Source organism: Callithrix jacchus, chromosome 4, assembly GCF_049354715.1.
Source record: "Callithrix jacchus isolate 240 chromosome 4, calJac240_pri, whole genome shotgun sequence".
NCBI lineage: Eukaryota > Metazoa > Chordata > Mammalia > Primates > Cebidae > Callithrix > Callithrix jacchus.
Window position 1 is genome coordinate 154,553,805 of NC_133505.1, and position 22,274 is coordinate 154,576,078.

Genomic DNA, 22,274 nt, shown 5'->3' on the forward strand with positions numbered 1-22,274 from the left:
CTCTGTATGAGGAATGAACCATTTTCTCAAAGTTCAATAAATGAAGACTCTCACCTTACGGAGAGGCTAAATTCTTGTGTTAGAAATAATTCTTACTTCATCATAAAGACTTGTGAAATGACAAATGCATATTTGGAAATAAAACATATTACAGGGCTTCTACTTAAAAATGACCGTGTGCTTATGTTTGTGTTTTCTCCCTCTCTAAACCCACCTAACATGCTTTAAGAAAACCCAAAATATGTTAATTCATAAGGACAAAGAGAGCCAGAGAAAAGGCAACAGTGGAAAAATCTTTTAACAAACATTACTGAAGCAAGGAAGCAGATGGTAATTAATTTATCAGAGCAGAAGAAATTTCCACCTAGCCTACAGAGGACATTATCACCAAGAAATGAGTTAGCATGCTCCTTGCAACTTCACCCAGGACATTGGAACTGCTAAAGGCTGTGCTGAGGCATGGGCTGAAGAGAGATGCTTTACCAGAAAGGCTACACAACAGATGTACATCAGGTCTTCTCCCCAACTCATCCTCCCTGGAGGATACTGGAACTCTTCTCTAGAGAAATGCAGAGACACCAGTTGAAGGCTGAAGTGAGATCCAAGGATAAATAGTGAAAAGCCTCAGTTGTAAATATTAAGAATAAAAAAGTCAAGAATCATGTAGCATTTTAGGAAAGCTTCAAATTGACACCTGGACGAAACAGGATTTTTCAGGGAGCAGAAGAAAACTTGAGAAAAAAATCTCTAGTATATACAGATATATGAGGCATATGCCCATAAAAACAGGAAGCTCTGTAAAAGAAACAGAGACCAAGACAGTGCTTGAAAATTAAAAATACAGTAAGCAACAGAAGAAAAAAACAGAAACATGAATAGAAAACAGAATTATAAGATCAATATAAGTTCATTGTCTCCAATGAAGAAATTCCTGGGAGGTGAGAGGAAACAATGAGAAAATTATTAGACATAATGAAGAAAAATACTCTCTAGATCAGAAAAGAGCACAGCAATCCAAATTAAATGGGCCTGCTAACCACTAAACACCTGGCCCAGTGAATAAAAAATAGACTAACCCAACACATCACAACATTTCAAAACACCAGGAGTAAAACATAATTTTCTTAAGCTTCCAGAGAAAATTAACCATTCATACCCAAAGAGTATCAGAATGACTTTGGACTTTTTGCTAACATTGGATAAAAGAAAATTTAAAAATCTGGAGAAAAAGTGGTTTTCAGCCAACAGTTTTATGCCCAGGCAAAATATCAATCACATGTAAGTAAAGAATAACAAATGTGGATGCACTCTTAAAATATACCTCCCACATCTTAGAGAAAGTTCACTCTCAAAATATACCTCCCACATCTTAGACAAAGTTACTAAAGAAATAGACTCCAGTAAAACAAAGGAATAAACCAAGAAAGATACATATATGAGACTTGTGAAATCAAGGTGCTGACAGAAGAATGATAAAGAGAGTTGTCAGAATGACACCTGTGTAGAGCAATAAGTTTCTATTATATAAGGAAGGTAAAGTGCTACAGGAGAGAATTATCGAAGAGCCAAATACAGTTACTAGAGTAGTTATTATATAAGGGATTTGCAAAATTCATTGAGTCATTTGATAGATCCATTGACATATTGGGAGAAATTAAATGTCGAAACTAAGCAGATGAACAAACAGTAGTTTTATTAATTGCAAGACAAAACATGTATGAGAAAGGAACGGTAATAATAGGATGCTATTTAGCTCAGCAGTGAACAGTATTTTATTGTTACAGTGATATAAATGGTGACTGTTTAACCAAAAGTTGTTATGTAAATATACTGAGCGAATTAGAAAGGAAGTGTGCATGTGTGCTAGATTCACTACCATGGCAGAAAGTCTACAACAGTATCTTAGGTTGGGTTCCCTGTAAGAAATACTCTGTGCAGGAAGTTTACGGAGAAGTATCTGTCTTGAAGGTCAACACCTGTGGAGAAAGAAGGAAGCAGGATAGGGCAGTGTGAGGAGTTGAATTGTGATGGTGATATGGTTACAACAAAGATCTCCCTCTAAGGCCCCCCCCCCCACCCCAGTGGTTCTGCCTGAAATCAGAGTTTGGGCCTTTATACCCCCTGAATCTACCAGTTACTGGAACTGAGCAAGGGAGATGTTAAGGACTAGATGTTTGTGTCTCCCCAAAACTCTTATGTTGAAGCCATTAATCCCCAATATGGTATTTGGAGGTGGGGACTTTGGGAGATAATTAGGGTTAGATGAGTTTGTCGGGCTGGAGATCTTATGATGGGATTGAAGACCTTATTAAAAGAAAAAGAAAAAGGAATGAGAGCTCTCTCTCTTCTTCATGTGAGGACACAGCAAGAAGGTGACTATCTGCAAGCCAGGGAGAAAGCCCTCACCAGGGACTGAATCTGCCAATCTGCCGTCAGTTTGATCTTGGACCGTGAGAAACAAATATCTGTTGTCTGAGCTACCCAGTTTATTGTATTTTGTCATGGTGTGTGCTAATGCGTGAGGGGTCATAATTAATGCAGGAGGGATCACGATCTTGGACAAGGTGGCCCTTTACAGTTGAAGGCTATTTTAACTAAACTGATAAATCAAAAATAGAAATAAAAGTATATTATTTAGAAACATGGAGGTAAGTGGCACAGCAAACAGCTAACACATTGAGGACTGGGAGAGGAAGGTGGGCATAGTGGACAAGAACAGGTCTTTTTGTTATGATCCATTCACCATTACTTGATTTTAGCTATGTGCATCCATAGCATCGATAGAATTAATAGTTACTTTAAAATTAACAATTCAATTGCATCCAATTATGGAAGCAAAGTGGTAAAAATATGCCATTTTTGGTGATGGTATATACAGCTAGGTGTACCAATCTTCGACACTGACAAATGTTCAAAGAAGAGGCCGGGTGCGGTGGCTTGGGCCAGGCATGGTGGCTCACGCCTGTAATCCCAGCACTTTGAGAGGCCGCAGTGAACAGATCACCTGAGATCAGGAGTTCAAGACCAGCCTGGCCAACATGGTGAAACCCTGACTCTACTAAAAATACAAAAATTAGCCAAATGTGGTGTGCACCTGTAATCCCAGTGCTTATGTCTACTTTATTTTATTTTTAATCAACAAATAATGTATATCTAGTTGGTGTACCATGTGATGTTTTGATGTATATTTAAATTGCGGAGTAATTCAATCAAGCTAAGGAATATATCCATCACCTTACATACTTATTTTTTTAGTGAGAACATTTAAAATCTAATTGTTAAGTAGTGTTGAAATATAGTAGTGAGGATATGGGGAAGGGGAACCCTTGTATATTGTTGATGGGAATATAAATTAATATAGCCATTAAGAAAAACAATGTGGAGGTTCCTCACAAAAATAAATCATTTTGATACATTATTTCAGTTTTTCTCCTATTAGTACTGTGAAGCGAGTATCCTTACCTTCATTTTACTAAAATGGAAACTGGAACTTAGAGTTGAACTAATTGCTCATGATCTAACACCCAGTAAACGGTGGAGCTGATGTTTGATGCTCTGTGTTCTTAGCCACTATGGTCCAATCAGCATTCCTGTCTGTATGTTCTCATTGGCCGAAAAAAATGTTCACATGCCAGTTAGATGGTGACCCACATGGTCTTTCTAAGGAAACAGTTTCTTTGCACTTAGTTGCTAAACACCATGGAAAATCCAAAAACTATTTTCCTCTTCTTTTCCTTTATGGCATTGTGATTATGTGGAGAGATGAATTGTGATTTTTTAGAAATTCCACATCAAGCATGTAACAGAAATGCTTCATTTTGTCCCAAATATATCAGCTGAGAAGAGATCATCGTTGGAAGTGAGTGAGAGGCCTCAAAGCCAGACTGTGTTCTGATCCTCATTTCCCAACTTACCAGAGCTATCATTCTGGGCAAGTCACTTAAATAGACTATGCCTCTGAACTCAGACAGTGTCACTGGCTTTTTGTTTTTTGAGACAGAGTCTCGCTCTGTTGCCCAGGCTGGAGTGCAGGGGCAGACCTTGACTCACTGCAACCTCCGCATTTCAGGTTCAAGCAATTCTCCTGCCTCAGCCCCCTGAGTAGCTGGAACTACAGGTGTGTACCACCGTGCCCAGCTAATTTTTATATTTTTAGTAGAGATGGGTCTTCACCATGTTGCCCATGTTGGTCTTGAACTACTGATCTCAGGTTATCTACCTGTCTTGGCCTTCCAAAGTGCTGGGATTATAAGTGAGAGCCACTACACCTACTGCCTCTGGCTTTGTAAGGTGAGTGTTGTAATATTACCTGCCTCACTGAGTCCTTGGGAAGAGGACGTAAATTCAGACACATAAAGCAGAGACTGTGCTGGCCCTTTGTAGGTGCCTAGTACGTATTGGCCATTATTATATATTAGTCTGAAAAAGCAGATTGCAACAAATCAAGGGCTCCGCAACTGCTTCTAAAGAATGAAGTTCCATTATTTCATTTAAATACCATTAATTTCCTACACTTCATCTTTTCATTTTTGTTTTCCTTTCTTTTTGTATATACAACTTAAGCTTTTATAAGGCATTTTATTCAATTATGTATTTTCTCTGTGCTTGGCTTCTTCCTCTCCCACTGCTTCCCAAACACACACATTGAACAACTTCCTTACCCAGTGATAATGGAATCGGGTATAATGTTGCTTTCCATCGCTGCCTTGCTTTTGGAAGAGAAAGCAAGATTAATAAATTATAATTATTTGTACATGTTTATTTTCTTTTGCTAAATGGCAGCTTTACGTTGGTAATGTGTTCCCAAGGTCTAAAGGATTATGTTTACACAGTTTGGCATATGAATAGGCTTTCACTTACCATTGCAAAATCACTGTTTGCCATGCTTAACCCTGTATTTTCTGCCTAAGGAGATTAGGGAGTTAGAATGGGGTTGTCATATTTGGCCAGACGTGCCTGTTTCTTGATCTGTCTCAAGAAATGGAAATTATACTTTCCCTGCCTTTGGTCTACTTAAAGTATCGTAGAAGAGAAAATTGTACTGTGAGTTTGAAATGGTGCAGACAGTGCCCGAATCAGGCGGCACTTGAGGAACGGAAGCCGTTAGAGTAACTGACACCTGCTGTTGTTGATTAGTGCCCTTCCCGTCAGCTGCGGAATTGATACACGCTTGGGGAATAGGCTAACTGCTTACTGGCTTTACTTTAGTTTCTTAGTTGGAACCAACGGACGATTTTAAGATTGAAAAAGAAATGCTCAGGTATGTGGCTGGGGATTAAGATCAGATCAGCTCCCAGCTTATCCATTTTAAATCTCCATTTAGCCAAAGCTAAACACATTTTGGATTAGCTGCCTTCTGAGGTTGTCTTGGTCCCTGTTGCCTTCCATTAGTATTGACTGTACTTTAATTTTTCAAAAAAACATCTAGTGTCGATTTAGATTGAGGTCTGTGCAGTAAAAAAGGATCACCTTTCCACGTAGGGAAAGAGATTAAGCATCTGAATCATAGAGCTGTTTTTTCAAAGGGATGATTTCTGCCTAAATCCACATGAACTTACGACTATCAGCATGCTTTAAGTAACGAGACTGCTGACTAGGAAATTGGAGTCTTTTGCCATTCATTGACCGATTGAGTTAAGCATAAAACTAAAGTGATTTTATGGACCATTCTTTTTGGCAATGTCAATCCTAAATCGGATATGAAATGGGGCTACCATTATAATTATTTTGAAATCCAACTTAGTACTTTGAGGGGTTTTGATTTTCATTTTATTATTTTACCAATGGAGTAGATTCAGATGGCGTAGATTGTAAGAGAAGTTAAAAGACTTTTAATATTGATTTTAAGATGATTTGCTTTTTCTTTTTTAATAATTATCATAGGTATTTGAATGTTTATTCTGCAATATTTCTTCGTAAATGAACATCTTTTTTTTTTTTGAGATGGAGTCTCCCTCTGTCACTCAGGCTGGAATGCAGTGGTGCAATCTTGGTTCACTACAGTCTCCGCCTTCCAGTGATTCTCCTGCCTCAGCCTCCTGAGTAGCTGGGACTACAGGTGTGCACCACCACGCTCGGCTAATTTTTTATGTGTTTAGTAGAGTTGGGGTTTCAGCATGTTGGCCAGATGGTCTCAATCTCTTGACCTCATGACCCATGGACCTCAGCCTCCCAAAGTGCTGAAATTAGGCATGAGCCACCACGCCTGGCCCCATGAACATCTTTTAAAACATAAATTCCAGACCTTAGGCAACTTAACTTAATGGGCTGGGAGAAGTTATTTAAACTCTAGGAACTAGCTACGGTGCAATTCAAGTGAAGCGAACAGTGCCAATAATTCATTAGTGATTGCTAGTGAAATTAAGCTCATTCTACAGAGATTATAAGAACCTGGACTATAAATCCTCAGACATTTGAAAGTCATCATATACCTGTAGAATGGGAAGAATGTCCTTTCGAAAATTCTAAATCTATTTATAAATAGAAGCGCTTTTTTGGGAGAGAAATCTTGCTACTTTTTCATGACCTTTTATCAGGTAAATGCCTTGAGGATAAATCAGGGCCTCTGAATAATGCTTGCTCACCTCCAACAGGGTGAAAAAATGGTAGGTTCCAAGCCTCAACCTACCATTTATGGCAACTCCATAAGAAACATGTCTCTGAACATGTCAGTGGTAGCACTCAAAGATGCTCTGTGTTATCTTATTGCGCTTGTATCTTTTTCTGGCTTTAGGATAAGCAGTGGGTATGACCAAGACGGCATCATCCCTGCTGACTGCTAGAGCATGAAAGGGTTGCAGTTACGGTTCCTACTCCCTATCCTTTCCCTCATACCCATCCCCTTTAGTACTCCACCCTGGTTGTGAAAAGGAATGAAGACCCTTGTCATCATAGCTCATAAAGCATGTCACATTCTTCCTCTGTCTCTTCCATTTCTTCTATTTCAATTAAAATTGAATTCATCTCTATCAAATGAGTGGATCCACAGGGTGACATTATCTTTCAGATTGTAAGGGCCTTAATGGGAGGTCAGTATTATGCATTGTCTTACCTCCAGTATAACATGGTGGCTGTTTCGACAGGCTTGAATGTGAAGTTCCTCATCACCAAGCAATACCCATCATGTAAAATACAGTCTGACTGGGGATTTTGAGCTGCACTGCATTCTAGAAATTGGTCCTGTACCCCTCAACTCCACCCTCTCCCTGGGTCACTGGTGTCTTGCTCTTGATTCTTTCCTTTCTTAAAAAGGAAAGATAAGGGATGAGTGTCTACTGTAAACATTATTGGAGTTTTTAAATGCAATATTTTATTTCTAACTTAAATGACTCCAAGATCAAATCAAATCTGCCTAATCCCAATGCCTCCAGTACTATAACAGCTACATTAAAATATTGTATACTTGCCCCTAGCACCTACTAAGTGCTCCATAAACATTTACTGAAAGAAAAATTTGATTTAGACACTTGAGAGTTTCATTCTGAAAAAGGGAGTCTACATATGCTGTTGTCATAGAGACTCAAAACTCCAGTCTTATTTTGTGATGAGCCTCCGTCATTGTAGTTCTCCTTTTCTTCTCCTTCATGAGATAGTAATTGAGTTTCAGGATGTGGGATTGCTACTAAATATTCACTTGCAATTTGCATCGAAATGTCAAATACATTATTTGGAAATATGCCAGCTAACTTAGGAAGGTGTTTAATTTAAAAAGCTGCCTGAGGGGAAAAGCAGTCTACATGAAATGAAACAGGAAGCACTTGTAAAACTTTTAGAAGTCAGCTGGACAAATAGGGTGCTCCGAACTTCAAGAAAGGGCAGGGAAGAATCTCCATCCTAGACGGGGACATTTGAACCATTTTAAAATATTTCACATTGAAATGGTCGAGCTCTGGCTAAACATTAAAATCAAACTAAGGCTATGAAATTTTATGTCTGTGTTAGTTTGCTCAATCTGTCATAACAAAATACCACAGACTGTGTAGCTTAAATCAGAGAAATCTATTTCTTCACTATTCTAGAGGCTAGAAGTCCAGGATCAAGGTGTTAGCAGGTTTGGTTTCTTCTGAGGACCACAAGGGAAGGATCTGTTCCAGGCTTCAGTTCTTGGCTTACAGAGGGCCACCTTCTCTCTGGGTCCCCACAGGGTCTCTCTTCTGTGCACCTGTGTCTCCGGTGTCTCTGTGTGTCCAAATTTTCTCTTCTTACATGGTCACCAGTCAGATTGGATTCAGAGCCACTATCAAGATGTCATTTTAACTTAATCACCTAATTAAAGGCCATGTCTCCAAATATAGTCACCTTCTGAGGTACCTGGGGATTAGCACTTCAACATATGAGTTTGGGGGAGAAATGAAAGAATGGCCACTAACAATGTCAAAGTGAGAAGCTGACTTGCAAACAGATGATCTAGGCAGTAAGTAAGCATTTAGTGCCCACTATGCTGTTTTGATCCTCTGAGGGTACACAGCATGTCTCTCACAGGGAGGTCTGTAGAGTCATGTGGCTGTTGTCTTAGGTGATATGGACAGGGATATTCACACACCCAGTACCCTTGACCACTGGCCATTTCCAACATTACCTTGGGGGCTCTTTCCTCCTATGAATTTTCAATACCCTTTAGCTTCTCTGTTGCTGGCTCTGCTGATGCTGCATATAGGAATCTTGGGGTATACATTATTAAATGTCAGTAACTTGTTTTTACAATGATTCAGCTCTCAGTTCTCAACAGGCCAGTTCATGTTATACCCTGTATCGGACTGTCCAGGCAGAAGAACTAGGTTTGAGAACCAGTCCCATCAGATACAGTTGCTGTAGCTTGAGCAAGGCACTATGTATCTCTGAAATCACAGTTCTCTCATCTGTAAAGAGAAGGGAAGAGGATTGGCCAAGTAGTGTGGGGAAGTATCATTGTCTCTCTGGGCTGCTCTAACAAAATACCATAGATGGATTATTAACAACAGATATTTATTTCTCACAGTTCTGGGGGCTGGAAAATCCAAGATCAAGGTATTGGCAGATCTGGTGTCTGGTTTGGGTCTGCTTCCTGATATGCAGATACAGCTGTCTTTTTTTTGTATCCCAAGAGCGAAAGAAGAAAGCTCTTTAGTGGCTCTTTTTATGTCAACACTAATCCTATTTAGGAAATCTCCATCTTCATGACATAATTACCTGTCTAAGGCCCCACCTCCCAATAGCATCATATGGGATAGTAGATGTCAACATATGGGTGATCTGGTTTCCTGGTTCATAGATGCTGTCTTCTCAGATGGTGAAAGGGGGAAGGAAGCTCTCTGGGGTCTTTTTGTTTTTAAGAGATCTGGGTACACTCTGTTGTCCAGGCTGTAGTACAATGGCTTGATCATGACTCATTGCAGCCTCAACCTCCCAGGCTCAGGTTATCTTCCCACCTCAGCCTTCCTAGTAGCTGGGACTACAGGCATGCACCAACATCCCCAGATAATGTTTATATTTTTATAGAGATGAGGTTTCACCATGTTGCCCAGACTGATCTCAAACTTCTTGGCTCAAGGGATCCTCCCACCTTGGTCTCCCAAAGTACTGAGATTATAAGTGTGAGCCACTGCTCCCTGCTGAATGTCTCTCTTATAAGTGCACTAACCCATTCATGAGGGCTCCACTCTCATAATTTAACTTCCCAAATGTCCCACCTCCTTGTACCATGACCTAGTGGGGTTAGGATTTCAACATATGAATTTGATCTTCCACCTTGGCCTCCCAAAGTGCTGAGATTATAAGTGTGAGCCACTGAGCCCGGCCAAGTGTCTCTTTTATAAGTGCACTAACCACTTCATGAAGGCTCCACTCTTATAATTCACCTCCCAAATGCCTCACCTCCTTGTACTGTGATCTGGTGGGGTCAGGATTTCAACATATGAATTTCTGAAGGAGGGCATAAACATTTGGTTCATTTCAGGGATACTGAATAAGAAAATATGTATGAAGTGCAATTATGCAATAAAGGCTTAATGAAAGTATAGTTGTCCCTTCATAGACGTAGGGAATTTGTTCCAAGCACCCCCTTGGGTACCAAAATTTACAAGTTCTCAGGACCCTTATATAAAATGGCATGGTATTTTCATATAACCCATGCGTATCCTCCTGTATATTTTAAATCATCTCTAGATCACTAATAATACCCAATACAATGTAAATGCTATGTAAGTAGTTTGATACTGTAATGGTCTTTTTTACTTGTATTATTTTTATTGTTGTTTTTTTTATGGATTTTTAAATAATGTTTTCAGTCTACAGCTTGTTGAAGCTGTGGACGTGGAACCCGTGGATGTGGAGGGCTCTTTTTTTACTTGTGTTATTTGCATTGTTGTATTGTTAGTTTTTATAGATTTTAAAATCATATTTTCAACCCACAGTTGGTTGAATCTGTGGGTGTGGAACCCATGGACATAGGGGGCTGACCGTACATTTTTAGTGCTGTTTCTTGCAATTTTACAGTTCAATTTGGACCAAACTACTCGTGCCACCTCCCTTTCACACACACACGCTTAAAAATAACATACAAAGGTATAAAAACAACCAACATAAATGATCCCTTTTATTTACTTAAAGCCTTGAAGTCCCTAAACAAAGCCAGGAGAGTGGTGACCTCTTGGCCCAAATTGTCCTGGCATATCTTAGGAATAAAATTGGAGGTGATGGGATCTCAAGAAGGACATTTGATTATATCAGGCTTATGTGTGTCAGTCAGTCCTTCTCAGTCCCCCAGGCTCACTGGGCAGGTCTGAACCTTGACTGGGTCCTTGGAGGCCAGGTGTGTAGATCACAGAATGGAGTCAAATGACATGGGTTCAAATCCTGACTCTGCCATTTTCTAGCTGCAGGAACTAGGCAGGTTAATTAACCCCGTAAGCCTCAATTTTCTCATCTGTTAAATGAGAATACAAATAGCATCTACCCAAAAAGGTTGTCATGAAAATTACCTGCAGTAATCTACATAAGTATAAAGTGTTTATATAGCACCAGGCTAAGTTTATTAAGGTAAGCTTTTAATAAAGTAATGTTAACTATTAATGGCATCACTGGAATTAGTACTCACACCATCAGTATTCGTTTTCTCTGATCACTTTCCTTGTCTTACCTTACCTCTACCCAACATGCATATTGAATAAATGTATATTAATTCCGTGGAAGTTGTTTCAACATGTTGAAATGATTTGGAAGTGCTTCTATTCTCTTCTTCCCCTTTTATGTATGGGTGATCAGATGCCCAAGGAGCATCAGGAGTAAGTTGGGAAATGGAAAAAGAAAAACACAGAGGATTGTGATAGAAGGATCATTGGTTTGCATGTCCAGGACTTTGGGGGAAGAGGGGCAGTGAGTGTACTGACCAGTTTACCTTCCCTGGAGCTAGACTGAATATAAATCCCTTCTCCAGTTTCCCAGCTGTGTGAACTTAGTCAAGTTACCTAACCTATTTCTGCCTCAGTTGCCTTCTTACAGAGAAAGGGATGGCAATAATGATATTTTATAGAGTTATTAGGAGGACTTAATCATTTAATATTTAGAAAACATTTAGCTCAGTACTGTGTGTAAGCAATATAAATGTTTATTTTTTAATGTCCAGAATAGGTACTGGAAACCATAGTGGGGGCCGCAAAGTTGAAGTCGAAGTAACTACAGACTAGACACTGAGCAGACGTGAGCTCTCTATCCTTAGGGAAGTGATATTGTCTTAGCCTTGTGGATCACGGAGCTTCTCTCCAGCTTTAACATGCTATGAATCCTTATCCTGGTAATTATTACCTTGCTCAGGAAATATTGGTTATTAGTTGCTTTGGAAAATATAACAGGAAGGTAGAATTTAAGTTTCACAAACATAACTGTAAGAATTATTTCAGCCTTTGAGTCCATTTTCTAGCTGCTAAGAGGTTACACCTCATAATTGGTCCAGTATTTTAGTTCCATTAATTCTTGTTAACAACTTCTATATGTTTTTCCTGTGTACTCTCACCAAGAAAAAATACTGGAATTATGAGCTCCTTCGCACTCTGGTATAGAAATGTTTGGGAGTCTGCAAGCCCTGAAAATACTTAAATTAAAATGTTGGTTTCAAAACAGGCCCATTGAAACACTGAAGTGTGTTTCTCTTTTCACATTTCTCTTTTCCTTTTTTATTCTGTAGGTTGCTGTCCACAGTAGGATAAACTGAGAAAGGCCATCAAGAGGTGGTCTTTGTAGATTTTTCTCCCCTACCATCTTAAAGAAACTGTTGCTTTCCAGTGTAGAAAGGTTAGTATAGTTCAATGATCTTACAGTACGGGAATACTTAAAGCATTGTTTTTAAATGTGGTGACAAGGGATGGAGAACAAATCATTTTTCAGAGGGATTTTCCTGGAAAAGCTGTGAACTGACTGGGGTTAATGTCCAAAGGTAATGGTCTCTCCCAGCGGGTCATTAATTCCCAGGAATTGGCCTGTGCTTCAATTGTTATTGCTTAAGTAAACAATAAATAACATTGCACAGATATGTAATGAACTACACAACGACCACTTCTCAACCCGCATTGCAGATATGCCTGCAGCATATACAAGAATCCCTTCTATTAATCACCTCCCAACTTGATTGATTAGTTTCAATCAGCACCTTGTCCCCTATTTTCTTTTAAAATAGATTAATTTCATACTTATGAGGTCAGAGAATAAAAGTATGCATGTTAAGCCTTGTAAAAATGGTGTCTGTGCTAAGTATTTGACATTTTCTCTCTCTCTCTCTCTCTCTCTCTCTCTCTCTCTCTCTCTCTCTCTCGTTTTTCTCTTGCACTTTCTGTTACTCTGCAGCAATTAGTTCTATAATTCACTCATGCCCCAGTAATATCAAGATGTGTGCCGATGACGTTGGTTAATGGAAACTGAATGAATCTTTCAAGGGCAAGGATTATTTTAGTTATGTTAATAATATAAGGGTCCTGATTGGTTCGCCCAGTCCACTGTCATTTCTCAGTCATCTTGCTTGACCTCTCCAAAGCCCCTAACCCTTCTGATTATTTCCTTCCACAACACACTGTATTTGCTTGGCCTCCACTCTGTCCTGGTTACCTTCCTACCTCATTTGCCATTCCTTCTCAGTCTCTTCTTATAGCTCTATCTCTTTTTTTAAAAAGTTATAAAATATAAATAACATGAAGTTTACCATTTTAACCTTTTATGTGTGCCATTCCCTGGCGTTAAGTACATTCACAATGTTCTGTGACAGTCCCCACTTCCTACTCTCAAAACTTTTTAATCGCCCAAAATAGAAACTGTAACTTTTAAGCAATAATTTCCCATACCTCTTTCTGCTAGCCGTTGGTAACCTCTTTTCTACGTTCCGTCTTTATGAAATTTGCCTATACTAGATACTTCATATATGTGGAATAATATATTTGTGTGTTTAATTCTGGGTTATTTCACTTAGTATAATGTGTTGAAGATTCACCATGTTGTAGCATGCACCAGAACTTCATTTTTTTATGGTTGAGTAATACTCCATTGTATGTATGTAGCCTTTTTATCCATTTATCTCTTGATGGACATTTGGTTGTTTCCACCTTTTGGCCACTGTTAAACTGTTTTCCACAGTTGCTTTTTCACAATTTTACATTCTCACCAACAATGCACTGGAGTTCCAATGTACATCCTAACAATTGTTATTTCTTTATAGCAGCCAGCTAGAGGGTATAGGGTCCTCATCGTTCTATCTCGTCTTCCAAACTTGTCATCCCTGAAGCATCTGAGGACTTAGTCTCCCTCTCTTCCCTTTCCCGTCTATTTCTACCCCTTTGGTGATCTCCTCCAGCCCCCTGGCTTTAAATACCATGGACATACTAATGTACATTGCTAGCCCCAACCTCCTGCCAAACTCTAGGCTCATCAACGCGGTCGTCTGGTGGGTGTTTCTACTTGGATGTTCAATAGACATCCCAACCTTAAAATGTCCAAAACCGAAGGCAAATTTCAAGGCCCTCATCCCTCGCCAACTATGACATGGTTCTCCCACAGACTGCCCCTGTCTGTCAATGGCATCTCCATTCTACTTAGTTCTCAAGCTCCAAACCTTGGATTCATCCTTTCCTTTTCTGTCTTCCTTTCTCTCTACATACACCAGCAAATTCTGTTGGTTCTACTTGCAAAATAAACTCAGAGCTTTGATTGGATCTTGGTTCAAATGTTACCTATATACAAAGGACCTCTCCAAGCTAAGCAGCCCATGTTTCCTCCCTCTCCATTCCCTTACCTGCTCTATTCTTCAGAGTAATTGACAACATATATATTTAAATTTCATGTCCTGCACCATAGTGTGAGGGCAGCAACTTACTTCATATGTTTTCTGGTTTGTCTCCTTTGCCTGAAAGAGTACTGATTCAATTTTTTTAAAAAAAAAGTTGAATGAATGATTAAAGAGTAAGTGGAAAATATGGTATCTATCCCTGGGGAAGCAATAAAATCAAGATTCTATATATGCAGCAACTAAAAATAGGAAGCCCCCTTGGATTCTTTTCAGGGAAAGTGGATTTTTTCTTTTTTATTTCATAAATCCTACCTCCTCATGTGACCAAAACATGTCTATTTGAGTTGAAAGTGTTTTTGCCATTTTAGACACTTTCCTTCTAAGGGACAGGATATTGAGCAAACTACTTAATCTGTTAGTGTTGATACTATACACACACACACACACACACACACACACACACACACTTTATTTTGCTGTGGCTACTTTTAATTTTATAGAATCCATTTTTGTTGAGGCCCTCCTTATATGCTGTTATTTTTCCTTAAAACTGCTGCTAGCTTGCTAAGCATTTTGTCCTGAGTAAGAGAGGGTGGAATGCTGCTAGTATCATATGAAATGCGTTATATGAGTTAAAAACTGATCACATATAAATATAAATAGTTGTATGACCACAGAACTTTAAAAATGTTCTTAGCATTAGAGAGTCTATTGAAATTTAAACTCCTTGAAGGCAGAACAAAGCCTTGAGCAGCTCCACATTCTTCTCCATGCCTGAAGTCTTTTTTTTGAGATGGAGTCTTACTCTGTCACCTGGGCTGGAGTGCAAAGGCACGATCTCGGCTCTCTGCAACCTCTGCCTCCCGGGTTCAAGCGATTCTGCCTAAGCCTCCCGAGTAGCTGGGATTGCATGCACAGATGCTGTAATCCCATAAATAATTGCTGAAGGAAGGTTTCAAATATTTTCAGCACAGGACAATGATGTTATCTGTGTTCTTCCTGGAGAGAGAGCACTATATATACTGAAAGGAAGACAGACGTGGGCTCAAGGTGTGGCATTGCCAGCTGTGTGGCTTTGAGGAAATTATTTTTGACACTGTGAGGTACTTTCCTGTTAGTAGCAAAAGAAATAGAAAGCACTCAGCACTTCCTTTTTCCATAGAGGAGACCGATAGTCCTAGAGTGAGTAAATTGTAAATTATGATCGATATTAGTTGTTGTTACATCTCTTCTTATAATGTTTCATTTTCAGAGAATAAAAGAGTAATAGAAAACATAAATGCATACTTTAAGCCTGATTCGGGTCAAATTAACCAAGCTTTTGAGCTCCTGCTTTTTCAGCAACTGCGCTGGACACCCAGCCAGGCCTCGCTGCATGTTTTGTCTCATTCAATTTTATTTTTGTCAGATCACAGTATCTTCATGTAAAGATTCTCTCAGAATTGCCATCAATTTATAATTTAATCCCTTTTTTAATTTTTTTTTTTGAGATGGAGTCTCTGTCACCTGTCTCCCAGGCTGGACCACAGGGGTGCAATCTCAGCTCACTGCAACCCCTGCCTCCTGGGTTCAAGTAATTCTCCTGCCTCAGCCTCCTGAGGAGCTGGAACTACAGACATGCGCCACCACCCCAGTTAATTTTGGTATTTTTAGTAGAGACAGGGTTTCACAATGTTGGCCAGGCTGTTCTCGAACTGCTGACCTCAGGTGATCTGCCCATCTTAGCCTCCCAAAGTATTAGGATGGCAGGCATAAGCCACCTCGCCCTGCTTATAAACTTAATTCTTGAATTATATTTCCAAGTTTACAACTCCTTAAAGAAATATTCCGTGAGTGATATATGGATCAATGTTTCAAAACCAAAGCATTCTGACTCAGTAATTTTTGAGGAATTATTGAATTCTATAAATTAATGAAGTAGGAAATCTTATGTTCAGATAGATTTAATTAATGTTTTCCTAGAGTGACATATTTGCTACTAAAATTTAAAAATAACTTTTTCATATAATAATAAATGTCTTTTAAAAAGTGGAAGCTACTTATGAAAAAACATAACAATGTTTTTCGGAACTTTTTAAAACTTGACGACCTATTTGAATGGGACTTGAGACCTTGCTGAGCCTGACACGCTAATTCTTTGATTTATTTAAATACCCTTTAGAAACCTCATTGTTATTCATAAAATATGTTTAGCCTTTGTTACATGTAACGAACTAATTCACGTTGTTTAAGTTCAGGAAAATAAAAACAGTACAATTTAAGTGTTGCTGGGCAGCAAAGAGCAAAGTACACAATATACAAACTCAGTGTTTTCATAATTTTCTGGTTTTAATTGTCCTAATTTTAGGCAATGAAAAACAATTTTGTGCCTTATATTTTTCCTTTGATGGTTGGTTTGGTTTGGGGTTTGGTTTTTTTGAGACAGGGTCTCATTTTGTCATCCAAGCTGGAGCGCAGTGGCTTGATCACAGCTCCCTGCAATCTCGACCTCCCAGACTCAACTGATCCTCCTACTTCAGCCTCTTGAGTAGCTGGACAGGGACATGCCACCACTCCTGGCTAATTTCAAAAAAAACAAAGTGTAGAGATAGGGTCTCACTATAGGTTTCCCAGGCTGGGGATGTGTCTTACATTTAATGTTGCCTCTGAGACCTTAAGAGCAAACTTCCCTGGTTTACTTAAATCTGGGTACATCATGACAATTGAAACCCATTTGAAAACTCCTGGTGATTTCTTTAGATTAATGATGTTCATTTTACTGAGAAGTAAACTCACAGAACTTTCCTTATTCTGCCAGATGTTGACAGATTTCCAGGCCAGTTCTGCCACTTTCTCGTGCTGTGACCTTGGGCAAGAGCCTAGTTGCTCTGAGCCCCAGTTTCTTCACCTGTAAATAGGGATAATAACAGAAGCACCATCACAGAATTTATGTTAGGATTAAATGGATGGATATATTTAAAATGTTAACATATCTACTATAGTATAATTTACATGTATAATGTGTATAATTTGTATGTGTGCACAGGCACAAACACACACACACAGCTTGGAAATAGTGCCAACATTTAATGTGTGCTCTGTAAATATTAGTTATAAACTTGATGGTGGTAAAATTGGTGGTGGTGGCGGTGGTGGTAGTGGTGGTGGTAGTGGTGGTGGTGGCAGTGGTGGTAGTGGTGGTGGTAGTGGTGGTGGTGGCGGTGGTGGTAGTGGTGGTGGTAGTGGTGGTGGTGGCGGTGGTGGTGGTGGTGGTGGTGGCGGTGGTGGTAGTGGTGGTGGTAGTGGTGGTGGTGGTGGTAGTGGTGGTGGTGGTGGCGGTGGTGGTGGTGGTGGCGGTGGTGGTGGTGGTGGTGGTGGTGGTGGCGGTGGTGGTAGTGGTGGTGGTAGTGGTGGCGGTGGTGGTGGTGGTGGTGGTGGTGGTGGTGGTGGTGGGTGGTGGTGGTAGTGGTGGTGGTGGTGGCGGTGGTGGTAGTGGTGGTGGTAGTGGTGGTCCTCAGCCTCCCAGGATATCAAAAAGGAACTAAAAGAATGTTTAGTCATTTCTAAGGATCTGTCATGATGGGTAAGGGGACAATATGCAACGGTAGACAATATTTAGTGGAAGTGAGTTTTAATTTTATTGTCAAAGTATACGTATGTTTTTTTAAAAAGTTGTTCCAAAAGCTGAAGGTGCAATGCATTCCAGTTGAGCCATTCTGTTTCATAAAACCTACTGAGCTCTTTGAAATCAGAAAGAAAAAAAAATACTAAAAAGAATAAATGGCCAGAAGTCATACATTGCAGGAGGTCAAAGAAAATGAATATGCTCCGTATTGGGCCTAAAGGTTGAAAAAGATTCATTTAAATGGCTCCACTTAGAGAATATGACAAAGCTCCATGTCAGGCACAGTATTTCATGCTTAAAAGTTGCATTCAGATACATTCTTTCTCCACTCTCATCTATCCCGTATAAATGGGTGCCAGTTATCTGCACACAACGGCAGCTTGACGGAAGGATATGACTATATGACATGCCTTCCAAGTTAATGATGCCATGGATTATAATGCAATAAAATAATAATCCATCTCTGCTCCTACTGCAGTGCTTTTTAATTCAGCCATGACATCCTATATGGAGATGTTTATCCTGCACTTCTCCCTGGCTGTGGAAATTATTCTCCTGCAGTCGGCAGGGGACTATCTGATGATTCACCAATGGGGTAGTATCAGCACTAGCGATTAAAAGGATTACTTATTTGCTTACTCAGGAAGGATTAATGGCAGAGAGCAAAAGCTTTGTTTAAAAATCATGTGCCCTGACTTCCTGGAGCTTAAAGAAGAGAGTCTAAAAGGTATTATACCATGAAGCTTTTTATTCAAAAATTAAAATCTTGATCCAGAAAATGGTCCCTTACTGATGAATTCTGAGCTAGCATTAAATAAATAATCGTTTTCTAGTAATATGCTCCCATTGTGTTTCTGCATTCCTTTAATCCAGGGTCTGCTGGAACTGTTTTCTTCTAGCTGATTATTTAGGGAGGTGATTTTTGTGTCTGCAATTGAAGTCTAAAATACGCAACTTAATCATATACTGAAACAAATCAACAAGATTAAAAGAGCATTTAATTCTTGTGATGACTGGGGACTCTTCATTTTAAAGTATCTTTGAGATTTCCTTTTACAAATAATACAAATCTTCATATTAATTTTTGTTTTCTTTGTTTAAACCAATAAGCATAACAGAAATTGCAATGTTTTGTGTGACCCAAACATTACTTGATGACAGCTATTAAGTCTTACACTGTATGTGAGAGCTCAAATTTGAAAACTTCTCAGGATTTGGCTGTTACAACCACTGTTGGTATTAAAATTATCGAAACAATAATATATAAGAACATCAAAAAAGTGCTACCCGCATTAAACCTCAAAATACATCAGACCTGATCTAAAATATACTCCTTTGTGACATTTTCAATGTTGAAAATATATTTGGGGGTGGGGGTGGGGGTGGGTGGGTGGGGACAGGGAGTCTTACTCTGTGACCCAGGCTGGAATGCAGTGGCGCAATCTTGGTTCACTGCAACCTCCGCCTCCCAGGTTCAAGTGATTTTCTTGTCTTAGCCTCCCAAGTAGATGGGATTACAGGTGCCCACCACCACCCTGGCAAATTTTTTTGTTGTTGTATTTTCAGTAGAGACAGGGTTTCACTGGCTGGTCTCAAAGTCCTGACCTCAAGTGATCCCCCCTCCACCCCCTCTCTCCACCTCCCAAAGTGCTGGGATTACAGGTGTGAGCCACTATGCCTGGCCAGAAAATTTTTATAATATTTCTCTACCTCACTTTCTGATTAGCTTGTAATGAGATTTAATTATCAGAAATTTGTTTTCACTGAGATCTTTTTCTTCATTTCTTCCTAGGAAAAATTAGGAATTAAGATTTGCCAAATTTTCTCTATTGAGGTACAAAATCAATGCTATTGACAGTGTCTTAAAGGATTAAGAGGAGGAATCTGAAATAAAATTCCCCTTTGAGTCTGGTGGGCTGTACCTGTGCTGCCAGTGGAGTCCTCAGGGCAGGGACTGGTCTGTCCTGGCAATGGCAGGTTTAGGAGGGGGAAATTACACGGGCCCAATGGCATGGATGAGAAAGTACATGTGCAGAATGTGCAGGTTTATTACATAGGTATACACATGCCATGGTGGTTTGCTGCATCCATCACCCTATCATCTACTTTAGGTATTTCTCCTAATGCTATCCCTCCCCTATCCCCTCCACCCACTGACAGGCCCTGGTGTGTGATGTTCCCCTCCCTGTGTCCATGTGTTCTCACTGTTCAGCTCCTACTTATGAGAGACAACATGTGGTTTTTTGTTTTCTGTTCTTGTGTTAGTTTGCTGAGAATGATGGTTTCCAGCTTCATCCATGTCCCGGCAAAAGACATGAACTCATCATTTTTTATGGGTGCATAGTATTCCATAGTGTATATGTGCCACATTTTCTTTATATCCGGTCTATCATTGATGGGAATTTGGTTTGGTTCCAAGTCTTTGCTATTGTGAACAGGAGAAAGCACTCACTTGTATCCTACTACTTTGATTTCTTGTGCCTTGATCATCTCTGAATCCTTTCAGAGCCACCACCTACCCCTGCAAATGGTGGTAGAAGAGAAAAATTATTTAAAAGGTATCTTCATTTGAAACAGAATTGACTTTCTTAAATTGAAGGGATTTCTTTTAAGCTGAAAGATGTTTAATTTCTTTTCTTGCCCATAGGAAGCACAGAGGGATGGTATCTTTGAACGTAATAATCAACTGTGACTAGTTAAATGACACATACATGTAATCACTTTACCATTCTAAAAATATGCTCTTTCTGCTTTCATGATTATTTTCTAAAACACATGTGAAAGGTTGTTCTGACCCACTTATGGCTTTACTGGGTTATCTGCCCAAATAACACCATCTTATCATCTGTTTTTTTTTCCTACGCAAGCTGAAAATTTTCTTATTAACCCCCATGACATCTCAATATATGTTTTATTTACTGCCAAAACCTACAAAGTTTATTGATATATTTCACATGAAACTGCCTGGTAAATTTGCAAATGCAGCAATTACTGCAGTGAATTGAATTTTAGAGGTAGTGTCCTGAATTTTTGCTTCAAGACAATACAAATGGTGCCGTCTCATGCCAGTGATAACTAGCCACAAGCTAAGTCCTTTCCCATAAATACAAAGTTTGTAATGAGATGCTGGCTTTCCTTTTATAGACTGAAGGAAATTGGTAATGAAAACTTAGATTTCTTTCCCCTGAACTTTATTAAGTCAAATGAATCACAGTCTGGTATTTAAAGGCAATAGCGCTAGCTAAAACAAACTGCATTGTATCTGTAATTACAAACCTCTTCTAAAATTAGGGTGATAAAGAGAGTGAAAGCTTCTTTTTTAACTTGTTAATTTCATTTAAATAATAAACCATCAAATGACAAACCATTCATTTTCAATGAATTCTCCAAGTAGATTATGAAGTTATGGCCCCAGATTATTTGAGAATTAAGAATCCCTTGCTGCATCCATACACTCTAATTATGTCTGCTTATTTCTCAAAAAAAGAGGTATGAACATATTGACTGTCATCTCTTCCACCCAAATATCCAAAAATCTTTAAGTCCCCACATACCTCTGATTCTCCAGTTCTGGAATCATGCTGGCTTCCAGTTAGAAAATGGAAAGTACTTGTTGAGCTCCCCTGTGCCAGAGTGCCTTCCTTCCTTCCTTACCTCCTTCACTTCTTCTGGGACTGGAATCCTTCCTAGAACTCCTCCTCGTTGTCACAAGCTCCATTTCCCAGCTCTTGATGTCCCAGACACTGTGCTTTACCCATCACTGCCCCCAACCAGATCCCCTTGGCTAAGATCACCTTTGGTAGGGACCACATCTTACTGGGTTTTTGACACTCACCTGAATTCCTTCCTTAACCCTACTAGTTCTGTCGAATCTCTGAAAGTCCTGGCCACACCAGCCAAATCACCAGTCAGCCCTGGTTCTGACATTCTCCAGGCATGCATCTTCTGGGCCAGCACCCAAGCCAGATTTCCCTTTGATAGTGAGAAATAGATGGGAAAGATGATCTTTAGAAGTGTGCACATATGTCTTACAGCTATGTCCATACTCTCACATAAAGTTAAATATATAAATAGTGTGGTGACATTTGAGGGAATGTTTAATGAGCACAAGGGACAAAAAGTACAAATGCTAAGGTTTAAAAGAAATCTGTCTCCAGATACTGAGGCAGACAATGAAGAAAATAAAGCATTGGTTATTAACAGTGTTACTACAGGAAGGTCTCAAGAGATTATTAAATTTATAACTGCCAGATAATGACTTATGATAAATTCCTAATTTCTGAGTTGAGAATCAAATATAACTATTGCTTCTTGAATGAGCCACATAATTGTAGTCCACGTTGCATGGAATTCTCCTCGTGGTTCTTGCAGTGATGATAATGTGAGCATCCTAGCATCTTTCAACTCTGGTTAATCCCCCTCTGT

General features: G+C 39.4%; 1 long non-coding RNA gene across 2 annotated transcripts in view; it reads left to right on the forward strand.

Moving 5' to 3' along the window:
• Nucleotides 1-5,124: 5,124 nt before the first annotated feature.
• The window catches only part of LOC118153131 (uncharacterized), a 93,662-nt gene continuing 76,512 nt past the window's right edge, over nt 5,125-22,274 (forward strand). For both annotated transcript variants that reach the window (XR_008480873.2, XR_004742424.3), the window contains exons 1-2: nt 5,125-5,260; nt 12,161-12,267. This is a non-coding gene — a long non-coding RNA (uncharacterized LOC118153131). The remainder of the gene's footprint in view (nt 5,261-12,160; nt 12,268-22,274) is intronic.